The 6,608-nt window shown below is 57.4% G+C and overlaps 1 long non-coding RNA gene across 1 annotated transcript; it reads right to left on the reverse strand.

Moving 5' to 3' along the window:
• Positions 1-2,527: 2,527 nt before the first annotated feature.
• On the reverse strand, positions 2,528-6,608 carry LOC137205474 (uncharacterized). The gene is made up of 3 exons (XR_010934160.1): positions 5,699-6,608; positions 5,094-5,155; positions 2,528-2,580 (listed from the first exon to the last, which is right to left on the reverse strand). It is a non-coding gene; the product is annotated as an uncharacterized lncRNA (long non-coding RNA).

Here is a 6,608-nt window from a genome sequence, read left to right on the forward strand (position 1 = left end):
GGGAAAAACAGGAAAATAAAATCACTCCAACTAACAAGGAGAAAATCTCAAATTCCAAAACGCAGAAACAATGTAAAACATTCTCTAATCACAGGGCAATAAAACTAAAAATGTATGACAAAACCTGGGGGGAAAAGGCTGCCATCTTGAGGGAGGAAAGTTCTGCTAGCTCGTGAGTCAAAGAAGCCCAAACACAAACTGCAGAATATGTGGAAATGATAAGGGAAACACCCCATACCAGACCCAGCTAAAATAGTTCTCACAGGAAAAGTGGTTTTAAAAACTTACATTTAAATAAGCAAACCAAAAAAAAAAGGAAATAAATTATGTATCCAAAGTAGGAAATAAGAAAAACAAAGTCAACCTAAGTAGAAGGAAAGAATACATACAAAAGTGAAAGTAATGGATTAGAAAAGCAATGCCCAGGAATGTCCTTCCTCCACCTGGTGGGTGCAAAGCCCCTGCACTGCCCCCCTCCCCCTTCCCCTCTGGGCTCACCGGACACCTCAGAGTCTGCTCCATTCCTATGCCACCCCAGCTCTCCAGCACTCCAAACCTGGCCCACCTGGGGACAGGGATGGGGGATGAGCACACACCTGGGGGTGGTGTGTGGGATGGACGAGCTCACAGGGCTGCAAGGTCTGGGTTACCAGGCCTGCAGAAGAGGCTCCTTCTCGTGCACCAGCTGAATGGACCACCCAGCAGAGGGCAGACACAAAGTCACTCATAACGCTTCCCTGCCCTCGAGATCAGTGGTCCCCAGCCCTTACTGCCCATTAGGATTGCCAGGGGGCTTTAAACATGCCCAAGCCCTTCCCCCAGACATTCGGATTTAATCGACTTTGGTCATCTAGTTGCAAAAACCAGGAGCAAGGGGGGAGAGGAAGCTCAGGACACAGAAAGGAAGGTGGGCATGGGAGCCCCTCTGGAGTTCAAATCCCCTCTGCCTCTACCAGCTGTGTGGCCTCAGGCCAATACCTTGCCCTCCCTGAGCCTTAGTGTTTTCAAATGTAAGAAGTGTCCCTCCCAGATGACGGGTGGGGATCAGCGATATTCAGCTCAGCGCAGGTACCGAGGAGTGTGTGACAAGGGGGCGCTGTCATCATCATCTCCACCTCGGCTGCTTCTGATTCCTGCACCACCTGCCACATCTGGGGATTCAGATGAGCCAGAGAGGGAGAAGCTGGCCGTGTAGACAGGGCTGCCTTGGATCCACAGCTCCAGCCTCTGGGAGACTATTCTGGTTCCATTTCAGAATGCCTGGCTCCTGGCTCAACGGGCTTTGTCCCAAAGATGTAATTTCTATTTTGATTCCACTCGACATTTAATGAAATGACTTTGAGACACCACACAGCGTGTCTGAGTTATGAAACCACATCTTCTGGATCCCCAACGCGGCACAGTAGCAGGCCCCTTCTTGTTGCTTCGGGAGCTGCCCCACGTCTCCTGTCTCCTGAGGGGGATGTGCTGAGCCCGGGGAATCAAGGCGGTGTGCACGCCCTGGGGCCCAGAGCCTGTGGTGCAGAACCTTCGCTCGGTCTGCCCAGGGCCCAGCCCTGCGCCCCTGCCACTCTCCAGCTGGACTCCTGCCCCCGTCTCCCTCTCGCCAATCCAGTGCCGTTCAAACTGCACATCAAAAACATTCAGGGAGACAGGAAATCGATGGGGAGAGCTGCAAACAGCATTGTCAGAAAAACAAATGAAAGAGAAGAGGATAGAAAACGCTGGAATGTATCAGGCGTGGTAAGAGTGACTGCTGCTTCACGACACGCTGGCTGTGGGGTGGACACCAGGCCCCTGTGACGTGAACGAAAGACTGAAAGGTGCGGCTCTCGTCCATGACCCTCAACCTGCCTGAAATGCACACCTGAGCGTGTCACTCCCCAGCTAGAACTCGGCGGGTCTCGGGAGACTTCAGGTCCCTCAGCATGACACCAAAAGCCCCCCTCATCCCACCCCACCCCCACTAGAGAAAAGGAGCAGCCGGCCTGCCCACGCCCCCAACAGGACTCAAGGTCAGGACCCAGTGGGCAGGGCGTGACATCACGGGCATCTCCTAGGTGATCGGGAGTTTGTTGGGGATCACGGAAGGGCCGGAATCATAAGGTCACTCACGTGTTTGGAACGAGGAAGCTGCGGGGCTCACAAGCCGACTGCTTGAGAAGGCAGGTGGCTGTCTGCAGCTGGAGCCCAGCCCCGAGGCCCCAGAAACCTCTAGAACCACAGGGATACCAAATGCTACTCTGCCAACAGCTTCATAAAGCTCGGTTCCCACCACATCCTGTGAACATCCGGACGAGCACAGGTTCCAAAGAAAATTGAGAAAGCAATACATTATGCACTAACAAGTAGATGTGAGATACATTGTGCACTAACAAGTAGGTGTGGGACCTCATCACTGACCTTTGAGGAACCCAAGGCCTCGGGGGCTCGCTGCTTCTCCATCCCCCCTGCATCCACAGAAGGGAGCACAGCCCGGCCCAGAGCTTGGGGACGCTTGTGGAAGGAAGTCCACCATGGTTCAGGTGTCCGGCTCTAAAGACCTGAAGCTCCGGGTCATAGGACAGTCTCCACAAGGTCCTGTGAATGCAGGGGAGGGATGGCCATAATATCCACCTAGCACCTGCAGTCACCGTTAGCGGGAAGGGAATGGGGAGTGGAGACAGCGACCACCCCCTCCAGGGCCAGCGCCTCTGCAACCATTATCTCGATTAATCCCCACTAGTGTGCCACTCACCGCCCCACTGCCCTGCTACTGGGTCACAGACAGCAGCTTCCCCCAGGTCAGTCACTCACTAGCTCCTTCATTGATTTATTCATTCAATAAACATTTGAGAGAATCCAGAGTGCCAGGCCTGTGCCAGTGCTGGCTGATGATACCGTGGACACATTAGTCCCCATCCCTACCCTCAGGGGACTCAACACCCATGGGATGGGGAGGTCACAAAAGGGACAGACAGATCCAATTCTGTATTATAAACACTCAGAGCCACACGAACACAGCCCCACTGTGTCTGGGTAGCGCCCTGAGAAAGTAACCTGGAGGTTGAACCCCGAAAAAGCAGAAGTTGGACAGGTGGTGAGATCCAGGCACAGGTGGGAAAGCCCTAAGGCTCAGTGCTGGTCAGGCAGGGTGGCACGGTGAAGCCAGCAGGTGCCTTGGCTCCCGCAGGGTGAGGGCAAGGGGGACCCATCATGTGATTTGCTTTCTAAGAGATCATCTGCAGGCTATGTGGATAACGGATTGGAGGAGGGCAAAGTGCGGAAAGGCAGCCTGACCGAGTGTGGCCAGAACCCAGGTGAGACGGCCAGAACCCAGGTGAGACGGCCAGCCGTGATCTCCACTAGGACGGGCTGCCTGGGAGCATCTGGGAGCGGATCCGCAGGATGGGGCCGAGGCGGGTGCGGGTGAGGGAGAAGGGAGGGTGGGAGGCTCCCCCTCCTGGCCACATGAGGAAAGGCAGATCCCCCAGCTTGGGGATTTCTGACCTGGAGAGTTGTGGGTGCCGTTCGCAGAGCCAGGAAATGGCAGATGGTGAGCGTCTTGGGGGTGTAGTTTGGGGAGTGTCGGTGCGACACCCAGGTGGAGAAGCTTACTTGAATAAGTCAACCTGCGTCGAGGTGAGAGTTTCGATTCCACAGACAGGTGTGGAGAGACCCTGGGGGAAAACCCTGCAGGAGAGAGAGAGAGAGAGAGAGAGAGAGAGAGAGGAGGAGAGGGCAGGGGGAGGGGGGGAATGGGGGAGGCAAAGGGGACTGAGAAACAGCCTCCAGAGCAGAGCCCAGAGGACACAGGTGAGAACTGAAGGGGCCACAAGGGGGCAGCACGACAGACGTGAAGGTTCAGAGCAGCTGAACCAGGCTGTCCCAGGCTCAAATACCAGCTCCTCCCCTTACTGGCTGTGTGACCTTGGGCAAGTGACTTAACCTCTCTGCGCCTCCGGTCCCTCACTTGTAAAGGGATAGTGTGAGGAGTGAATGAGTCAGTATATGAAAAGTGCTTAGAATAGTGCATGGTGAGCAACATAGAAACGTTAGGGAAAAGAAAACAAAGGTCCTGGTGTCTAGGGAACGCAGTGTCAGGGTTGAGGTGGGGAGGAAGCCAGACAACACGACCCAAGAAGGATAAAGAAACCCAGACTGGGATCTGGGAAAACTCCGAGGGGCCCAGGCCCTGCACCGGACCCCTGCCTGGTGTTCTGGCAGTGCCGGCTGACAGGTCATGAAGGCTGACCCTTCCTCCGTCCTCCCCCCACCCCAGGTAAAACCACTCAGGCCCAAACTGCTGCTCCCCAGGAACGTGGATTCTCAGACCCCAAACACGCTGGGGCCCACGGGGTGGGGGAGGCGCGTGGCTGTCCACAGTTCCCTCCGGTTCACTCCGCTGAAGGCCCGACGGGCCACGAGGCCCCTTCTGACCACACGCCGAACAGCAGAGGCTGGAGGAGCTGGGCCTGGACCAGGTGGGGGCAGAGGTGCCCCTGCAGGGGGACAGACTCTCCACTGCATCCCCAGGAATAGGCGGGGGGCACCCACAGACGGCGGAAGCAGGAAAGCAGCCCAGGGAGCGGGCGCAGGCCTCGCGCTCTTCACAGCCACCCTGTCCCTCTGCCCTCGGGACCCGGCGCACCCCTCTCAGCCTCACCCACGGCGCCCCCCTGGCCGCCCTGGCCCCCCTCCTCCTTTGCTGGAAGCGCCCCTTTTTCCAGTCTCGTGGGACAGTCCTTGCCCTCTCCTCTCCTCGTCGACACGCACTTCCTGGGGTTCACTCGTCCCATGACTTCAAAGACCCCCGCGATGCTGTGTCCAGCTTAGGCCTCTTCCCTGGACTCCAGTCCCTTGTTCTCACCTGCCTGTCCAGCACGTGCCTGCGTACCTAGCAGGCATCTCAAGGGTAACCTGCCCAGGACAGGCCTCTCGTGTGTGTCTCCAAGTGCTCTGCTCTGGCACCCTCCTTCACTACCCTCTCACACCCACAGGCAGCCCCTGAGCTAATCCCATCTGCTCTGTCTTCAAAATCCAGGCAGAACTTGGCCGTGCCCGCCACCTTCCCTGCTGCCCTCCCCGACCCGGGCACATCGCCGTCACCTCACCTGGGCAGGTGCAACAGCCTCTGAGCGAGTCTCCTGCTTCCACTGGACATCCTGGCTGATGCCTGACACACAGGAACAAGAGTGCTCCTTTTAAAATGGAAGGAGGACTTCCCTGGTGGTCCAGTGGTTAAGACTCCGTGTTTCCACTGCAGGGGGCACGTGTTCAATCCCCGTCAAGGAACTAAGATCCTGCATGCCGCACGGCCCAGCCAAATAGACAGATAGATAGACAGATAAATAGATAAAATGGAAGGCCAATCCCCCGCTTCCCATGCTTCTCATCCCTAAAACAAAAGCCAAACTCTTTACCTTGGCCTACAAGGACCCACGAGACCCTCCACGCACACACACAAACCCCACTGATCTGACCCCGTCTCCCAACCCTCAGGCTGCTCTGATCACACGAAGACAACGGAGGTTCCTGCCTCAGGGCCTTTGCACTTGCCTGGTGGTTGCTGGAAACACGCTTTCTTCCTTTAACCATGTGGTCTGTCCCCCACTTCCTCCTCTAGTTCCTCGGAGAGCCCTTCCCTGACCGCACACAACAAAGAGCACGTGCCCCGCCCCCGCCCGCGCCCCCAGGGCACCGCTACGGCCTGACTTACCGCACATCCCTGAGTGGTTGGCCTTGTCTCCCCAGCAGCACACACTCTCCACAAGGGCCTGGGCCTCATCTGCTTTGTGCTTGCTTGTCTCCCCAGCGCCTGCAGCCCAGGGGAGACATAGTAGGCCTGGAATTAATGGCCTTCCCGCCCCACGCCTCCCCCCTCCCCCCGACTGCTATGTCTGCCTCGCCTGTGCTCAGTGTCTGTGACCTTGGAACAGCACCCCCACCCCTGGCCCCCTGCTCTTCCCTTCCCAAGAGCACGTAGGGGGTTCTTCTGCTCCCTACTCTCTCCCTCCCTGGAGCCAATTACACGTCCTCCCTGTGACCCTGGAGCACAAGACCCTTAACCCCATGCCCCCTTGACTCGAGACCACGCGCAGACAGCAGGCTTGCTCCACTCAAGGATTCAGCCTCCACCTGCCTCTGCTGGCAGCAACCAGGGATGCGAAGGAGATGGGTCCTGCCCGGGGGGAGCTGACAGTCTCCCTGGAGAGGCCACATGAACAAAGGGACGTCATCCTAGCACAGCCCACGACACCTGTCACTGAGCGTGGCTGGCTGGCACTAGCTCTCCGAAGCCCTGTGGAGGACACAGTCGGGGGTGGAGGTGGGGGAACAGAGGGCCCAACACCCCACCTGAAGTCCGGGCCCTGACATCTGCGGACTGAACCCCTCTGAGCTCGGCCTGTACACAGCGGAGCGGGACTTAGCTGGGCTCAGTTCTCTGAACTGAAAAGGGCTTCGAGCTGACCCCTGGCCAGCCCTTACCACAGAAGCCACTGACTCCTGGTTCCCAGCCAGATCCCGAGCCTTCTAAGTAGCATGCAGAGATCACTGCAGAGGAGTGGGTGCACACACTAGTCACCAGCGTGGCCCAGCAAGTGGCATGACATCCACGGGATGCAGCC

Source organism: Pseudorca crassidens, chromosome 14, assembly GCF_039906515.1.
Source record: "Pseudorca crassidens isolate mPseCra1 chromosome 14, mPseCra1.hap1, whole genome shotgun sequence".
Taxonomy (NCBI): Eukaryota; Metazoa; Chordata; class Mammalia; order Artiodactyla; family Delphinidae; genus Pseudorca; species Pseudorca crassidens.